Source organism: Diabrotica undecimpunctata, chromosome 5 (assembly GCF_040954645.1).
Source record: "Diabrotica undecimpunctata isolate CICGRU chromosome 5, icDiaUnde3, whole genome shotgun sequence".
NCBI lineage: Eukaryota > Metazoa > Arthropoda > Insecta > Coleoptera > Chrysomelidae > Diabrotica > Diabrotica undecimpunctata.
This window is the reverse complement of record NC_092807.1, coordinates 87,460,035-87,481,306: the sequence shown is the minus strand read 5'-3', so window position 1 is coordinate 87,481,306 and position 21,272 is coordinate 87,460,035.

The following is a 21,272-nucleotide window of genomic DNA, read 5'->3' as shown; positions in this document are numbered from 1 at the left end:
TCGTAAAGCTTTAAGCACCATTTTGATGAGATAATAGATTCGTGTTAAAAGTATTTTTACTACGAATTTAAAAACAAATCTTTTACTTACAAACTGTTTGTAGTACGTGTAAATAAGTAAAAAAAATAGTATATTTAAAAATAAAACACTGAGTTTGGCTGCAACAAATAAACTAAGATATTAACTAATCAAATTTATTGTACATAAATAAATATAAAGTTAAAATTTTCCTATTAAATCAAAATTAAACAAAACAAATCATGCCTATAGGTTCACACAAAAAGAAATTTAAAATGATACTTATGGCTTCTGATATCTTCAAGTACTTAGTTCGATAGGATTGCAGAATGTAGTGCTGAATGTAGTTAGTTGCTGATGTAGCTGAATCTAGATACTTTTATAATTGTATCTTCAGGTGGCCATTGAGTTCTGAATAGGAGCTGCAGTTATTATTACATGGTCAACTATACGCTGTGACCCAAAAAGCCGGACAAAGTCGGTCAAAAAAAAAAAAATAAAAAAATAAACTTTGTGTTATCAACATCATATATATTAAAATACTTTCTTGCCATATGAAGATTGAAAATAAATTACAATATTAAATAACAAGTAACAAATTGGCAAAGATAAATAAATATTATTATTATGAAACTAATACTAACGGCATATAAGACGAGTTATAAGGTTGAATGAAATATGTGCGGAGGAGGTTATGTTTAAAAAATGAAATTATAATAGGCAGATATGAAAAAAAATATTCACTAGAAAAGTAAGTACTCACCCCAGAAAAATATTTAATAAGTACATAAAATTAATTTTGAGCTGCTGATTCAACTTAAACAAGCAAAATACTCTAGAAAAACAAATCTTCCTTTCTACTGAACCACTCCTGCCTCAGCACTGAAGTGACATGACAGGGCTGAGTTGTCAACTGACAGACAGAATATCTATTGAAGTGATGTATAGAAATTTATATGTTCTATGTTGGTGACATAGAACGGACTGAAGTCAAATACAGGAATTTTAACTAAAATAAAAGATTGAAAATGAAAAATAATCATTAAATAGGATATTTAGTTGATTGACGAGTTAAATAAGGAATTGAGTAACAACTATTTTTATAGGAAAAATAGTAAAATAAAAGATAAAGTTAATAGATGAATGAAATTAAAGAAAATTAACGTTACGTGATAAAATATCTGCATACATAAAAGAAAGTATACTTACTCAGAAATACAATCGATTGAATTCTACTGGATATTAACTTTAAAAAAGACATAAAGGCAATAAAAACATTCTTTGAAGCAATATAGTTATAACGTACTTCATAAAATTTCATAAATTCGTAACATTTTTAAAAGTACCAACAGAATTAGAGGTGAGAATAATAGACATTGCGTAACTTAAAAAACCCAAAAGAAATAAGCCTTAAGGTCATGAGAGAAATAAATACAAAAACGAAAACACTAAGAATTAAGACATAAGAGAAATATGGAATACTTTAAAAACAGAAGTAATTCATGTCTAATAAGTAGACTTCGGATTTACGAAAAAACAATACAACAGATATTGAATAACGTATAAAATCATGCACCGTCTAAATGATAAGTGAAATCACGGAACAACCCCAACTAAATGCAAACAAGACAATAAAATTATTCGAAAAAAAAAAGGAAAAGGAAAAGCTAAAGAAAACTGAATGCGAACAATTTCAGTAAATATACGTTATATTTAAGGGCCACAAAAAATCAGTTAAAGGAATGACAGGCAAACACACAAATCCCCTTTTCAAGTCATTCCATTTGCTGTATCGACACAGAGTCTTAAGATGTTTCCTTGTATTTAAATCTCTTTTAATTGACATTACATCATTAAATTTAAATTTAATTTAATGTGTAAATTTAAGGTTTTTGTATCCATATATAATGTGGCTACACGCATGGTTGTATTAAGACTAACTAATGATAATCTGAGATGACTGAAACGGTTCTGATTTTACCAATAACAAGACTGATATCGCATGTTATTTATACGTTTTTGTAATCATATACAATAATTTAAAGAAAATACCAATACTCACATATTTATATCACACTTAGTTGCGATAAAGAAATAGAATGGGTTTGCTAGAAGCATTTTATTTAAAATTACCGACAAAAATATGCAGAGAAATGCATGTATATACATATGCATGTTTTATATTATTTTAAACATCTATATAGGATCAACATTATTCGAACAACAGGAATCGACGAAAAAGACCTACGTATTATCGCAGAACCCTACTGGCAGCAACCGAAATAGAAAGAACAATATCAGAAGATGCATCTATATGAAAAAATATATATTGCAAGAAAATGTCCTGAAAGCAAACAATGAACAAAAACTACAAATTATAATCCATTCCGTAGTTTATCACAGTGAAATGTCTGGTTTACATCTAAACACATCCAAAACCAAAATACACCTAAAATGCTTTTCAAGGGCGTTAATAAACTCTCAACTAAACGTCAACGGATACATATGTTCAATGGCTAAGCAAAGTGCAGAGAAAATATATAGATAAAAATAATATATACAAGAGCTATTTAAAGACGACGAAATAATGGAAACAATAGAATCAAGAGGAAGAAATGAACCTATAAATTACTAAAGGGTAAATTAAAAAAGCACTAAAATTATATAAAATATGCTAAAGCTATGGATCGGAATGAAATCCCTACAGAAATTTTAAAACTACTAATAGAGAACCATATTGATATACTAACGGAATTATTCAATGAAATTTACTACACCGGGAAAATTCCGAAAGAATAGCTAATATTTGAGTTCATCCCAATACCTAAAAAACCTAATGGAATAAAATGTGAAGAATATAGAACGATCAGCTCGATAAAACATGTTATAAATGCCTTCTTGTGAGTGACCAGTGAACAAAGACTAGACGATAGAACAAAAGAAAACCAACTGAGATTTAGGGATTTAGAAAAAACTCTGGCACTAGAGAGACATTATTTACCATCCAAATAATCAGAACGGTGTCGAGCTGCCAACTGTGATGCATTCATATGTCTAGTTGTATTTGAGAAAGCTTTCGACAAAATACAACACAGAAGGCTTGAAACCATATTACAGAACACAGAAATAGATAATCAGGATGTAAGAATCATTACAAATTTATACCGATATTGGAAAGCCATAATACGAATAGACCAACAAAAATTTAAAAAATACTTAGAAGAAGAGAAGTACGACAAGAATATGTATTATCCTCTTTACTTTTTAATATGTGCTCAAAAGAGATGTGTAAAGAGACACTAAAAGACATCAATGAAGGCATATCAATTAACGGAACACTAGCGAGTACTCTCAGATATGCAGATGATGTAATACTTCTTCCTAATACCAGATAAGAGCTGCAAATTCTGTTAATCGTACTCTCAGTAATGCGAGAGGTATGAAATGGCTCTGAAACAAAAAAAAACAAAAATCATAATTGTTAGTCAGAACAAGATGGAAGACGAAACAATCTACATTAACGGAAAAGCTTTAGAAAAAGTATCCGGATACAATTATTTTACTTGAGATGTGAGTAATGAACTAAATGCATAAAAAACAACGCATTGAGATGGCCGGAAGTGTGTTCAATAAGGTTAAAGAAGTATTATGCAATGAAACGTTGGGAGTAGAAATTAGAACTACGTATTCTCTGTCATTTTATATGAAGATAAAGCCTGGAGATTTACGGACACAACTGAAATAAGGCTTGCCAGCTTTGAGATATGGTGTAATCAAAAAATAATGAAATATCATAGACGTAACACGTCGCAAACACAGAAACATTAAGAAAGATAAAAAAAGAAATAGAAGTACTCAACGTTATGAAGAAAAGAAAAATGAGCTACTCTGGTCACTAAGAAATGAAAAATAGGAGTTGATGCGATTGGTTATATAAGAAAAAGTGAAAAAAAAGAGTTTCAGTAATTTAAATCGGTGAAGTAGAAAAACAACAATAGAACTTTTCAGAACTGCTGCAGACAGAGTGAAATGAAACATGATAATCGTCAATGGCCTTAAAGAATAAGGCATACAAAGAAGAAGAAAAAAACAACATATCTAAAACGACAATAAAACAAATACAACTGCAGTATCCGGGTAATATGATGCCTGGAGAAAAATGCGAAATCCTAAACCTAATAATCCAGATAAAAGTAATGGCACGGTTGTAGCTCAAAATAACTTTTTAACCCTCCAGTACACGCGCGGATTCCATACGAAATCCATTGAATTTTATAATATTACTATACAGACTATACTGCATGTAAAGTTGCCTATCTCCTTATACCTTCAAGGAACTTAGTACTAAGAACTAGAACTAGTATAAGGAACTGTTTTAGTGCGACTGTCGCTTAATATGTGTAGGTGTAAGAAATATATTGTGTCCTGATACCATGGTAATACACGCGTGTACTTACGTAACCCTAAAAATTATATTTTGTATTCGGCGTTCGAGGTAAGTTTGCTGCGTGAAAAAGAGTAATAAATATTTATTTTTTATTTTTGATTTAGTTATCAGCAATGTCCCGACCAAAAAAGTAAGATTCGGCGACTCTAAATTTGAAAAAATGCCGATGGAATGGAATAATGAAATAGATAATGAACAGGAGCCGAATATAGATGGTAGTGACGATGACAGCTGCTCAGATGACTTTAATGTTGAGCAATATGTATAACAAGAATGGGAACAAGACTGTGATGAAGAGGTTCAAGGCGAAAAAGATGAAAAAATAATAATTTAAAAATACTATCTTGGCAAAGACAAAAATAACAAAGTGGAGTAAGAAGTGTACTGCGCCTAGCAGAGTTTGAATGCTTCAAATGTATGCTAGATGATAGTATCGTCAAATAAATTACGCGTTGTACCATTATCTATATTGAGAAGGTAAGAGCAAATTTCCAACGCTACAGAGATTATAAAATGACCGACGTCGAAGAGATTTGGACACTTATTGGTATACTCTTTTTAGCAGGTGTTCTAAAATCTGGAAGACTAAATGCTTTGCAAATGTGGGATAATAGGTAAGGTACTAGTGTGGAAGCAATTTAGTTGACAATGTCTTTAAATCATTTCCGATTTCTACTGAGATGTTTGAGGTTTGACGACTTTAATTCTAGACAAAAACGGAGGGAGTTGAATAAACTTGCTCCTATACGAGACATTTTTAGACTTTTTATTGAAAATTTTCAAAATAAAATTACACCCTCAGAATATTTAACGGTTGACGAGCAATTATTTTCCTTTCGGAAAAAATGTCAATTCCGTTAATACATCCAGAGTAAACCATCCAAATATGGTATAAAAATATTTGCGTTAGTAGATAGCAAATATGCATATATCTATAATATAGAGATTTACTGTGCAATACAATCAACCGGTTCTTTCGAAAACGATTGAAGTAGCGCAGAGGTTGTTAGAGGAATGGGTAAACCCATAGAAAAAACAGCCAGAAATGTAATCATGGATAAATGGTTTACCAGTATACCTTTGGCCATGGATTTGCTTCAAAAGAGATCAACTATTATTGGTACAATTCGTAAAAATAAGAGGGAGCTACCACATGAATTTATAACGTTTAAAAAAATAGACATACATTCTTTACTTTTCGGATTCCTTCAAGAAAAATGTATCTTGGTAACGTACGTTCCAGAAAAAAATAAGGTCGTATTAGCTGTTTCAACCATTCCACATGATGACAGTATTAATCCTGAAACAGAAAACAAGAACAAACATTGCATTACTCCCAAAAAGCACTTTTCTTCAGAACATTTCGTTCGAGTTAATAAAACCACTGATGTTAAGACGACTAGACAACACTCACAGATCAACAGAAATAAAAGAAAAAAATTAATTTCTTTTAAAAATAAATAAGGAAACTTCTATAGAAGTTTCGACTAGATCTTCAGTCCTTGGGCGTTGTTATATTTACTATTTGTGGACAAGCAAGGAATAGGAGCACAAGAAAATGGTGCAGTAGCTGTGATAAGTGGACTTCCCCCAGCACATTTAAAGCAAATATGTGTACATTGTGCTGAGATTAAACACAACATGCAGTCTGAATCAGACTAAGATGTTATATTTAGGATATTATAGAACCTAGTTTGATTTGTAACGTTTTGTTAGAAGTAACTTTGATTTATAGTAGGATTTGTTTGTTTTAATTTTTATTGTTTTTTTTTAATTTTTTTAATTTTTTTAATTTAATGTTCATTTATCTTTAAAAATATTGCTAATTATAGATTGCACTTGTATTATTAAAACCTCGTTAAAACAATAACACTATTTTCAAATAATATTGCTTTTCCAGTTCATAATTGAAGAACAAGAAATGCTTTGTGTCAGAAAATTCTGCAAATGTTCAACTGAGGACCAATAAAATCGGTATATAATATTATGTACAAATCCCTATGACATAGTAGACGAAACTTCAATATATTCTTGTGATGTTAATAAACAGCAGTTTACTGGTTAAGTATTTAATAATCAACCAAATTGCCAAAATATATACGTTCCTGAAAATGATTACTTATTTATTCAGTTATTTTGCGACGTGACTGAACACGTCGCAAATATTTCTTTAGAGAACCAAATGACTTAATGATGCTATATAGTATACAACAATTTCTGTGCCAACAATCATAGCTTAAAAACTGTCGCATTATTCTACATCATTACAGTGCCATATTTCATACAGGACGTTAAACAAATGAATATTTGAAGGAAAACAATATCGAATAAATATCTTATTCTCATATTTGTCCAATTTTTTCCATAAAATTGTTTTTTATTTTCCACTGTCACAAATATATGTGCGCACAGCGATTTCTATCACTTTAATACAATATTAAAACCTTTATATTACCTTCAGAAAGAATAAAATGTTTCCAGAATTGGTTTTAAGATTTCTAAAAATAATAAAACACTTTGTTTGGAACGTATAACTTGTTTCTTTTTTACATTTTGTAAGAATATAAAACTCAATGCTCCTTTGTTGAGTCACGGATGCTGTTTCATAATTTCGTACTTTATAATATGCCAATGCAAAATGAATTAATAAAAAAATTATAAATGGCAACTGTCCGTTTAAAAATAAACTTGAACTTTTAATACGTAATCCACGTTTATATCATTATAACATAGCCTTCAACATCTGGCCTATTTTCAGCAAGAAATAAATGGCCGGAGCATTTATCAGACGACGCATGAAATTCCTGTTTATCAATCAGGAATTTTTGGAAGCTCATAAAGAGCAAAGCATTTTCGTTTTAAGAGAGTTGGTTGATATGCAAGCAATGTAATTTCCAACTCCTTCTTAAATTTCTTACATCGGATGACACTAAATTCTAACATTTTGTAATAATTTTAATTATTTTTTCAAAAAAAAAATATTCGGAAATTTTGTATGGTAATAATTTCGGAAGTAAATATAGTTAATTCACGCTTAAATCTGTAAAAGTTAAATAACAATCTAATTTTAATAAACAAGAACAAATATTATTTAGTTCCTTTTTTTAGTTATTAGTTTACGTTCAAACCGTTTTATTCAGTTATTCATTTTCATCTTTTGTTGTTCTACTTTTTAATATCAGGGTTTATTGTCTGTATCGGCAAAAACCTTTCACTTCATCTTTTCAAGTGACATCCTATACGAGGACCCTTAAGCTATCGGGGACAAATGAGCGCAATCTAATTTAACCTAGGTAATTTTTTTTCACCAATTGTTCACTAATTGATTACCACCCTAATAATTTTTCACCACCAAACCAACCTTAAGCGGAGCGATCCTGCTGGCTTAAGGTTCAAGCTAGCAGAATTCGGAAAAAACACTTTTTGCTTATGGCATATTTTTTCACCCATTTTCACTAATTTATTACCACCCTAATAATTTTTCACCCCCAAACCACCCTTAAGAGGAGTGATTTTGCTGGCTTACGCCCAAAACTAGTAGAATTCCTTAGGCTTATGAAAGAAAATAGTTTCCCCGTAAACGCAAAAAATGACTATTTTGGTTAGTATAAACCTGGCATTTAACGCTTTGTAGTAAAAACCTGGTGTATGCTTAGCAGATACGGGTTTTTAACGTAGCATAAAACGATATGCGGGGTTTTTAAGGAATAGAGCAACACCGCTAATTGTTTCCACCACCAAATGGAACTATCGTTAAATCATGATTTCGTCGAGACCGTTAAAACGTGTAATTTGAATCATGTGGTGGTGAAAGAAATAGGGGTTTCCGATTTTCTTATCAGAAAAGACATCATCACAGTCGAAATTAAAGAAAACAGAGTCACGTATTTACCTATCACAAATTGTTAAAGTAATTGTGAAGAGAAAGAGCAAGACTTTACACGTTAAGATTGCCTTTAGCGAGAAGTTGATAGAGATGGACTTTTTGCAGGCCAGAGTGTTAAAATCTGAGATAAAGGACCCCACACCTGTGACGAAACCTTCTGGTTTGCTAAGAAGAGAAAAGAACAAATATTAAAAAACTTAGGCCAAATTATACCGGCGAACCGTCATCAATTTTGGGAAGAATTGCCAACTTCCGATTAATAATAATTTTCATTATGTATTTTTAAATAAACGTTTTTCGTAAATACTTATGTTTTATTCAACAAATGTTGTGAAAAATAAAAAATATTATTAAAATATTTAAATGTTTTGCCTTTCGAGGCAGTTATTACATAGTTAAAACCAAGCTTAAGACAAATTTGGATAATACGTGGTTTTAGCTAAGTAAACTTGACATAATTATTTGCTTTGTTAGTCCATATGTCGCATAACTAATTTCCATATGGTAATTTTGCAATTTTTTTTTGGAAAAAGTGAACTACGATGCTACACACTCTACCCTAAATGATATTGTGTTATTATTGTAGCAAAAGCACAATGGATTAAACAAAAATCTTTAATCGCGTTTTTCTCAAAACTCGCTATAGTGGAGATACGGGGTTCTTTCCTAATAAGGCAGTATAAACGTCACGTGTTTGTTATTTGCCTTTAAATAATCAATATATTAAAATTTCTGTTAATTTTATTCCTTTGTTAACTTTCTGTTCTCTTTTACTGATTTTCTTCTAAATATTGTTGATGCTCAACTTTTCGATCAACTAAACATTCTGTCTAATCTTTATTCTTCATTTTAAATTTTCACTTATTTCGTTTTTAGTCCCCGTATTCAGACCACGTATATATCACATAATAGACATGTATAACATATCAATGATATTTCTTTTTTGACATAACCTAACTCTTCAAGACATGTTTCTTTTAAACTTGTATTTAGGTCTATGTAGCTAGAATCTTTAAATATTTTAATTTATTTATTTTAAAAATTAATTAAAAATATTTATTTAATCCTTGCCATTTGCTATATATTTTTTTATACTTACTATGCATAATATTGTAACTATATGTAATGTTGGTAAAACATTGCAAGGACATGTTTAAAATTTATGCTAACACAAGGTTTCATATTTTAGTTTTTTGGCTTTTTTTCAATTTTCTTGTTTTCCTTTTTTGGGAGGGACTTCAATAACCGAGTGGTGCTCCATAAGAAATAAGCTGCAGTAACAGCATGGTCCCTACTACGTAGAATTCATCTACAACCACACTACGTTTAATTAAAACAAGTTATTTTTCAATTGCATGAAATCTATAATCTATCCAACTACATGAAGCCAAACATACATTTTCCCATACACTTTGCATAAGTATCATTTTTACATTTTGCACGGCTTTAGGCAGGATTTGCTTTTTTTTTTTAATAATAAAATTTTACTCTATTTATACTACTACTACTAATAAGGATTTCCACAGTCTTCACTGTCTTCCTTCACTCAACCGTTTTCTCCAATTTTCCCTGTCATTCCAGTCTCCATCTCGCAGGGTTTTTTTCTCCATAGCCTCGTCGATTTCATCTCTGAATGACCTTCGGGGTCTTCCTCTCTTTCTTCTTCCAATCGGGCTCCATTCTGTGATTTTGTTTATCTAGCGTCCTCTGTCCGCTTCTGACGTGGCCGTACCAGGATAGTCTCTTCTCCTCTATATAGTCGATTATGTCTTATTGCACTCCCATTCTCCGCTTAATCTCTGCGTTTTCAATTCTGTCTCTTTTTGTAAGTCTACAGCTTCTCCTCAGGAACTCCATTTCTACTGCTCTTATTCTACCTCTATTTCTCTTGTTTATTGTCCAGTTTTCGGACTCATATGTCAGGATACTTTTTGTCAGGGTATTATATATTCTCTTTTTTGTCTTTATCGTAATGTTCTTATCCCACAACACTGAGTTTAGTTGTCTTATACAGTTTCTTGTTTGTCTCAGTCTGTTGTTTATATCTTCTTTTGTTGTTCCCTGGTTCGATATTATGGTTCCTAAATACTTGAATTTATCTGTTCCATTTATTTGTCTTCCCTCGTCTATCTCTAGGTTTCTCATATCCTTGTTTTCTGTTGTTAGGTATTCGGTTTTCTCTAAGTTTATTTCCATTCCGTTGTTTTTATATTCTTCTTCTAGTTTTCTGAGCATAAAGCTGAGATCTTCTTCATCTTTTGCGATGACTACTTGATCGTCGGCAAAACTTAAGGTGTATAGGTATTCGTCTCTTACTGGTATGCCCATTCCTTCGCACTTTCTCCTCCATGGTTTGAGTGTCTTTTCCAAGAATATTTTAAACAGAGTAGGGGACGTAGCACAGCCTTGTAGAAGTCCTTTTGTCGTCTTAAATGGATTGTAGGCTTTATTTCCACATTTAATAGCTACTTTGTTTTCTTTGTATAGTGCTTTAACTGCTTTTATTAGTGTTTGTCGGATTCCGAGATCATTCATTGCTTCCCATAATTTGACTCTAGGTATTGAGTCATATGCTTTCTTTAGATCAACAAAGGCCAGATGGACCGGTCTACCTTTTGCCATTTTCTTCTCTATCAGTTGTTCTAATGTGTACGTATGATCTAGGCATGATTTTCCTACTGTGAACCCTGCTTGGTCTGTGAACTTTATTTATAATAATAGTATAATAAATATGATTAGTAAATATAATTTTTTATTTGTATCTGCCATACTCATTTTGCAGATTTGCATTTACACTAAAGATAACACGTTACTACACTTTGCCGAAGTTAGTTGGGGTTTTATTGCCACAAAATATTTAATCTGTAATTGCTAAAATATGGATTTCATCAAAAATAATCAAGCTCGTTAAAATTTGTGCAAATAGCTGTAGATCCAAAGTATGGATTGGTAATCAGCTGTCAGAATCCTTTAAAATAAATAGTGCTCTAAAATAAGGACTTCCCTGTAACTTTTCCTCTTTAGTATAATCTTGAAAAAAATAGTGAGAACCGCCGAAATAAAAAAAACTTTTAACAGCAAATGGACCAAAATTCCTACTAGACTACACAAATAATATTAAAAATGTTAAAAACTCACATGGCATCTAAGATATCTATAGACTCGCTAATACTCGCTTTGCCAATTTCATCTGAGAGGAGATCCCGACAAGTTACAGGCCCTTATTGATGGCAGGAAAAGTTTTGCTAAAGTGAACAATTATGTGTAAACTTGTAGCTATTAGTAGGGAATATTTGCTAGAATTACAATCTGAAGCTGATCGTTTTTTTATATAACGGGCATATCACACATTGAGACAATTCAGAGAACATAAAATTTTATGCAGTAATTGTAACAGGGCGGTGTCATCATTATTGTAGATCTTATTTTAAATTTAATCAGTTCCTAGTGATTTATTATTCTTAACCTTTTTAAAGATTTGAGCAATTTCCTCAATTATTTCGATCTACTAGGGTGTTATCTGCTTCTTAAAGATGATGGTTATTATATTTTGCATTATAAAATTTTACCCATCCTTATTCATTAATCCCATTTAGGATATTTCCTTCTCCATCCTACTTCTTATTGTGCCGTCTCCTATCGAAGGTTGGCGATCTAAATGGCAATTGTAGCTTTGGAAACTGTTGCACAAAAGATTTCTACATATTAGCAATTAAACCATCTCCGCAGGTCTTTCAGCCACGAGTTTTGGTATCTTCCAACTGATCTTTTAACCCGTACTTTATCTTTCAGTATAATTTGGAGTAATTTCTCATCCTTACAGCTTCCTATTCTTTTCTTAAAATCTTTTAATTTAGATGTCTGTAGAACTTTTGCTGTAGAACTGTCGTTTTGCTTTCTCAGATTTTCTATGCTTTTTAATCCTCAAGTTACCTCTTTTTTCTTCTATATAATCTTCTTTATTTTTTCTTTTCGTTTTAGGTTACAGTATTCCTTCTTTGTTTTTCATGTGCATTCTACTTGATTTGTGTTAAAATATGCTTGATTTTTGTTATGTGCTGCTTGTTAACACTTTTGGCAAACCATTTGCTTTTTTTAACTAGTTTAGTTTGCGCCAATATTAATGTTGTTTTATCAACTGAAGTAATAAAGAACAACAAAAATATGAAATGCTTAAGATCGAAATTAGCTAAGTGTGAAATAAACAAAATAAAAGATGTAAACGAAATAGAAACAAACATTAAAGATGACATCATAAACATAATCCACCATTTCTACTCAGAATTATATAAAACAAAAAAGGAACCACCAGATGAAATTAAAAACCAACTTAAGGCTAAAATAAAAAATGTCAACTCAGAGCTACAGCCAGAAATAAGCAAATCAGAAATAAAGAAGGCATTGAAAGAAACGAAAAACAACAAATCGCCTCGAAAAGATGAAATAACTGTAGAGATGCTGAAATATTGTGGAAAAGTGGTAATTAATACTCTACATTTCTTTTTTAACAAGATATTAAAAAAAAATTCCAAACAACTGGAAGGAATCCGTAACTATTATGCTACACAAGAAAGGGAATAAAGCAGATATAAAAAAACTACTGTCCTATAATAACACTTCTCAATGTAATGTATAAATTCCTAACAAAAATTTTAACCAATAGATTGACGACAAAATTCGACGGGTACCAGTCGAAAGAACAAGCTGGTTTTAGAAAGGGATTCAGCACAAGTGACCATTTACTAAGTATGAAAATACTTATAGAACGAGCAAATGAATACCACATTCCTCTATATATAGCGTTCATAGATTTTGAAAAGGCTTTCGACAGTGTCGAACATTGGGCAGTGAAAAGTTCTTTAATTAACAGCAGAATTAACCACATATATACGGAACTAATAGCCTATATATATAAGGAAGCCAAAACAACAATTAAAGTACATGAAGGAACAAAATAAATACAAATAAATAGACACGTGACACAGGGTGACACAATATCACCGAAACTTTTTAATCAGGCTCTGGAAGATATTTTTAAAATATTAGAATGGGAAGAAAAAGTATAAAAAGTATAAAAATTTGTGGACAACGCTTGAATCATCTAAGGTACGCTGATGACATCGCATTGGTAACCGATAAAAAAGAAGACTTATTTGAAATGATGAAAGAACTGAACGTAGAAGCTGGAAAGATAAGCCTTAATATGAATTACAGCAAGACCAAAATCATAACAAATACAGACTAAGACATCACAATGAGGATCGGATAAGATGAAATAGAACAAGTTCAGGATTATATATATATATATATATATATATATATATATATATATATATATATATCTGAGTCAAACTATAAAACTTAACAAAGAAAACTAAACAGCAGAGATAAAAAGACGAGTTAGACTGGCATGGGCAGCATTTGGCAAACTAAGCTACATTCTTAAAAACAAAAGATATCCACAGCATCTTAAGACCAAAGTATACAATCAATGTATACTCCCTGTTCTCACTTATGGTTCCCAAACGTGAACATTTATAAAAGTAAACATGGACAAAATCATAAAAACCCAAAGAGCAATGGAAAGACAAATGTTGCACATAAGACTAATGGATAGAAAGAGAAACGGGTGGATAAGAGAGAAAACAAAAGTGAGGGATATTAGACAAGAAGTTGCAAAATTAAAATCCAGATTTGTTGGACACAATATAAGACAAAAAGAAGACCGGTGGAACAAAATTCTTATAAGTTGGAGACTGTGGGAATATAAACGAAGCAAAAGAAGGCCCCAAATGAGATGGTCAGATAATATCAGGAAGCACGTGGGATCTAGGCGGATGACTGTAGCGAGATGCAGAGAAGAATGGAAAAGTATTGGGGAGGCCTATGTCCATAGATGGATAGATTATCAACTGTTATGTTTCTTCATTTTGTCTACAATTACTTTACATTTTCCCCTCCTCCAGGCTCTCTACTTTCTCATCCATTTATCGCCTATACTCTTTCATAACGATTTGAATGCGCAGATAATTAACAATAATTCTGTCTTGTTTTACATGTATATGCTCTTTGGATTTGATAGTTTTTCGCTGATTTTGTCCATTACAAGAAAGTAGTCACGATCTTTGTTTGGGCCTCGGTAGTTTCTGACGTCCTAGATGTATTCTATCTTGTTAACTATTTCGTTGTCAGAGGATTTATGTTGTCAGGTACATACTTTATGACTTTAGAAGCTCTCACTTCATATAGTTGGCTGTAAAAATAGCTCTATACCAACTTTTGCCTTAAGTCTCCAGCAATAGTTTTTACGAAATGACGTGGGTATCGATTATATTTTTTATCCAAGATGTCCTAGAATTTTTTTTTCATCGTCTTTCTTTTCTACCGTAGGTGCTTGTACACCAAGTAAGCTACAATAAAGGAATTTTTTCTTTAGACCTCAGTAAAATATTTTTTATAAGTATTGGATTGTACCGTTACTTGATAGAAGTTCATTTTATCTGATAATAAAACACTGAAAACTTTTGTTTTCTATATTTTTACGAAATGTATTACATTTTATTATCGCTACAGCTGTGTAAGCCGAGTGCCTTTTTCAGGTGGAATATTTTTACTTTGATTTTAAACTTTATAGTCTTTAACTGAATATGTTGAGGAGGGAAGAGCTGTTTGACCGATCAAAACCTTACATCGATCAAAGTGTTAGAACCGTTAACAAACGTAGAGTAGAACACAAAAACCCTTTCTATAATAGAAAAACAGAAAAAACCTTCTAGATCATAATTATTTTTGAATGCCCAATTTCAAATTCTCCATATACAGATATAAATCTGAGTGACTAGCTGGAGATAAACAGCAGTCCCCCCCTCAACTAAAGAAGTTAAAGACTATAAAGAGTATATATATATATATATATATATATATATATATATATATATATATATATATATATAGTAAACTCTTAAATATTGGGGAAATCTGCAAGAAATACTCTAATGTGTATCAATTGTTTCGCCGAACGTTTTCGCCAAAGAGAATTAATTTGGCTTCTTCAGGGCTGAAAGAGAATAAATTATAATTAGCTACCATATATTATCTATTAAAACATTATTGATCTTACCGTAACTTAGAATTGTAGAGTTAGAATATTAAAAAACTTTGCTAGTAACATAGTGGTGTTTTTTGTTACTATGTGCAAAAAAAGTTTTTTATAAGGATTGAAATGTATGGTAGCTTCGAACTTGACACGTAAAGGCTTACCCAAGGTCAATCGAAAAACCCAATGCAACTACATTTAAAAGGAGGTAATTCTTTGAATTGTCGGCAATAACTAAATTTTTGATTTTTAGATAGTTAAAAGTGAGGTTCTGTTTAAGCCAGAACGCAAGCGCTGACAACTTCAGTAGGTTGTATGAATCTTTATGTCGTTAAGGTTCATTGGTAAAAAACGAATGAATTTAAGTCCCAGTAAAGGAAAATATTATTTTGATTTTCTTTATTTAATTATATTATATTGTTCATGTATTATTGAATCTTATTGAGACGTATCTAAGAAAAGCAAGGGAATGTTATATATTTTTTGTTAATGAAAATTAATTATAAAGGTATGTTAGTTGTTAATGGATATATCAGTCAAGTTAGTTATCTGTGATATAGTATTGTTCTTGGTATCTGATTTAAGTAACAGGTGGTTGCAACGTAAGTTGCAATGATAGGAGAAATCTTAGCTCCCATAGGGGTACCGAAAGTGCATTTGCAACTTTCGTTATGGATTATGTATTAGACTCAGTCATTCCTTTACTATCCTTTAATATTCCATTTATTAAAAAATATGTTGATGACATCATTTTGGCTATACCCAATGACAAGGTAGATGAACTATTAGACACTTTTAATGGTTATGACCCCTACATCCAGTTCACTATAGAGAGGGAAGATGGTAATTGGTCCGTCCCCTTTCTCGACATAAGGATGATCAGGGAAACCAACAACATCAAAATAGATTGGTATCAAAAACCGACCCATTCTGGTAGATACCTTAACTACAACTCATACCATAATAATTCTACCAAAGTCAACTTAATCAAACAGATGAAAAATAGAGTAACAAAACTATCAGATCCTTCTTTTCATACAAAAAACCTACAAATCCTACAGAAACTTTTTATTTCAAACGCTTATCCAACACCATTAGTTAATAAGATTTTGTTTAATACTATCCATGACGAAGATATTTCACCTTCCTTCGCGACTAACAATGCTGATCCTGATGTCTTAAGTGGGAACCCAGTCTCGGATACTCCTATAAACAAATATTTTTCATTACCATATTTCAGAGATATCACTCCGGGGTTAACAAGGATTCTGAAAAGTGTTGAAAATAGCTTTGGCAATAATAATAACAACATTAAACTTAATGTGGCTTGTAGATCAGCCCTAACAATTAATATTAATAATTAATAATCTTTATTCTAAGATAAAAGATAAGACTCCCATAGATAGGCTTAGTAATATTGTCTACAACATTCCATGTCTCTCTTGCAACAATTCCTACATCGGTCAAACATCTCAATTATTGAAATCACGTATTACACTACACAAAAGTGATTCTCGACTTCACCCTGACCGTTGTGCATTAGCCAAACATGTCCATTCCACTGGTCATCTCATGGACTATACTAACACTACAATTCTCCACCGTGAGAACAATAAATCTAAAAGAGAGTTCATTGAAATGTCTTATATTTTCCTTAACGATTTCTCCATTAATGTTAAGAGTGACATCAAGAATCTAAGCGATATATACCACCTGTTACTTAAATCAGATACCAAGAACAATACTATATCACAGATAACTAACTTGACTGATATATCCATTAACAACTAACATACCTTTATAATTAATTTTCATTAACAAAAAATATATAACATTCCCTTGCTTTTCTTAGATACGTCTCAATAAGATTCAATAATACATGAACAATATAATATAATTAAATAAAGAAAATCAAAATAATATTTCCCTTTACTGGGACTTAAATTCATTCGTTTTTTACCAATGAACCTTAACGACATAAAGATTCATACGACCTACTGAAGTTGTCAGCGCTTGCGTTCTGGCTTAAACAGAACCTCACTTTTAACTATCTAAAAATCAAAAATTTAGTTATTGCCGACAATTCAAAGAATTACCTCCTTTTAAATGTAGTTGCATTGTGTTTTTCGATTGACCTTGGGTAAGCCTTTACGTGTCAAGTTCGAAGCTACCATACATTTCAATCATTATAAAAAACTTTTTTTGCACATAGTAACAAAAAACACCACTATGTTACTAGCAAAGTTTTTTAATATTCTAACTCTACAATTCTAAGTTACGGTAAGATCAATAATGTTTTAATAGATAATATATGGTAGCTAATTATAATTTATTCTCTTTCAGCCCTGAAGAAGCCAAATTAATTCTCTTTGGCGAAAACGTTCGGCGAAACAATTGATACACATTAGAGTATTTCTTGCAGATTTCCCCAATATTTAAGAGTTTACTATTTAACTAATCTGCAAAGATTAAATTTCTTTTCTATATATATATATATATATATATATATATATATATATATATATATATATATATATATATATAGTAAAAATATATTACTTAAGAAAGACAGTTTGCCGAAATAGCTGTAGCATCAATAAATTATAATAAATTTTGTAGAAGTGTAGAAAACAAAATTTGTTAGCGTTTAGGTCTCACATATTTAGTTGTTTATAGATTTAAAGTTACCGACTAATTGCTTTACTTTTCTAATGACTAGAAAACCATTTGTAAAATCTTGTTGGATGTCCATAAGTCAATTTCACCTCTTGAATCGCTATTACATCGGCTTTTATTTTATCCAGTTCTTCTTTCATGAATCTAAGAGCACGTGGGGCGTAAAGGGTGTATAAGTTGCATGTGAATATCCGTAAATCGTTATCCTCTGGTTGTAAGCTAGATAGTTGTGAATTTAACATTCTGGTTTTTCCTTTTTCATCTTTCATAATCACAAGTTTTTTTTTAAGAAAGATCATTAAACTTTTACCCAACCTCTTAGTATTTCTTCTTCTTCTGAAGGTGCCTTCTCCATTACTGAAGGTTGGCTATAACTACAGCAAATTACTCTCTATCTTGAGCTGTTCTTAGTATCGAATGTGTGTCCATGCCTGTCCAGTCTCTTACATTTTTTAACCAGGAGCATTTTCTTCTTCCTGGACCTCTTCTTTCTTCTACTTTCCCTTCCATTAAAAGTCGTAGGAAGTTGTATTTTTCTTCTCTGTAAATATGTCCTAGATAACTCGTTTTTCTGTTTTTCACAATATTTAGGAGTTCTCACTCAGTGCCCATTCTTCTTAGCAGCTCGTTGTTGGTCACGTACTCTGTCCAAGAAATCTTCAGCATTCTTCGAAAAACCCACATCTCAAAGGATTCTATAGGCCTCATACTTGTAGTTCCGAGAGTCCATGTTTCCACTCCGTATAGCAATATGGAATAAATAAACGTTTTTACAAATTATTGGTATCGGATATCTAACGATAACGTAGAGTTTATTAGGAATTTTTTCATTCGTTGAAATGCGGATCTAGCATATTCTATACGAGCACGTATTTCGACCTCGTGGTCAAGGTTATTTGTTATAGATACAAATATTAATGTCGACATTTGGTGCACGTGTAACAGCCATTACTTTTGTTTTATTTGTGTTTATATTTAGTCCCAAGCTATCTCCCTCCCTGGTTGTGATATTCAAAAGTCGTTGTAAACCCTCAGTACTGTCCGCAATAATGACGGTGTCGTCTGCGTATCTTAAGTTGTTTACGTATTCTCCATTGATTTTTATTTCTTCTTCAATATTTTCGAGGGCATTTTGAAAGATCTTTTCGGAATATATATTGAATAACAGTGGAGAAATTACACAGCCCTGACGATCTCCTCTTTTTATTGGCAATTCTGCTGTCAGACGATTGTCTATTTTGATCGACGCCATTTGATCCCAATATAGTTTTTTAATAAGTGCTACAGTGTTATGGTCTATACCATGTTGTGTTAGGGTTTCTATGAGTTCTGTGTGTTTTACTCGATCAAACGCTTTTTCGTAGTTGATAAAACAGAGAAACACGTCTTTACGCTGATCTCGGCATTTTTGTAGTAATATCTGGAGGCCAAATAATGCCTTCCTTGTACCAAGCTCCATACGAAATACAAATTAATTGTCGCTCAGGCTTCTTTCGCATTCTCTGTATATTCGTTGATGTACAATTTTGAGTAAAATTTTTAGAAAATGGCTCATCAGGCCAATTAATCTAAACTGTAAGCATCTATTTGCTTTATATTTCTTGGGTATAGGTATAAATGTCGATCTAAACCAGTCTTCTGGAAAGACTCCCCTTCTTTTCATTTCTCTCACGATGTTATGGTATTTTCCTGGCATAAAGAGAGATTTTGCATTCCAGATTCCAATTTTTAACTTGTAATTTTTGTTTTTCACTTTCGGGTGGTTCCTAGCATTTGCCGGGGGGATTCTTAATACCCCTTGACCACCTAAGGTCTGCCACGGACTAGGGGCCTTTTGTTTTCCGTAACTTGCCAAAGTTATAATATCTTGAGAATATTTAGTGTGTTGGTTTCTCCTTGCCTTACACACCGCAGTATTATAACCGATTAAACCAATATCTGATTGTCGCCCATAAGTATCTGATTCCAAGCCTATTAAGAAGTCATTCTTCCCCAGCCTTGTAGTTAGTAATGACATAGCTGCTGCCCTATAATATGTCCTCAGTTGATCCGCGGGTGCTTATTTGGCGCACCTTATTCGCACCTATCCTGTACAATATACAGGACGTCCCCTATCAGCCATATGGGACGCGCCGTATCGGGGTTGAGGACTTTTTCGCCCAGTCTGTCTTCTGCGGAGCGCTGAAGAATCCCTACTTAGTTCAGAACTCTTCCTTCACAAAAGCTGAGACCGGCCACGGACTTAGCACTTAGACTCTTCATATTTAGAGGACCATTTCTGTCGCTCTCGTTAGCCCTAACTCTGCTTCTTCCTGGGGTTGGTTATCACAATGTTGCACAGGATTGCTCAGGTTACCGGGTTCATCTTGTGGAGGTGAGAGTCGGAATTGAGGAGAGGCTAGTGACGTTAACATGATATAGCGTCATACTTATTCAAATTTTCACTACACAACTGATGAGTTCAACACTTAATGACATTTGATTATATGAGCACATTAGTGTTAGTTTATGAGGTAGTCTAGGTAATTTTTCGATATAAGCACGTTTCAATCCCTCCTAATCTATTTATTGCTGATAAATATGACATATTTATTTTAGGACCATATATGGAAATACATAAGTTATGCGGTATAAGTAGGTGAAAACTTAAAATTTTTGGTTAGACACCGAACATTTTAGAACAAAATAAATTATCTATTTTTTACGAATATCTTTTCAATTCAATCTAAATTACAAGCAATAGAATTTTATTACCAAAATATTTGACAAATTTATCTGCGGAAGTGAGACGACAATTTCGAATGTTAGTCTCAGAAACGATCATTCAGCTTTTCCTGCGGGAATCCTTTGAAGATAAATGCTACAATTCAAGTCGGCATTGTTAAGAAATTTAGCCCACTGCTTGAAAATGTCTGCGTATCAAAATTTAAAAATTGCATTAAGAGAACTTGAAATTGATTTTAAAAATAAAATGGTTTTTTAAGAAGCCAAAGACGTATTTGGAAAAAACATAAAAAAATAAACTTAGAATTTAACACAAAAAAAATTAGAAAAAGGATAAATCACATAGAACATGTTAAAAATTAAGAAAATATTGTATATAAATTAGCCCTATATGGAGAAAACATAAAAATTAAGTTTATTCTAAT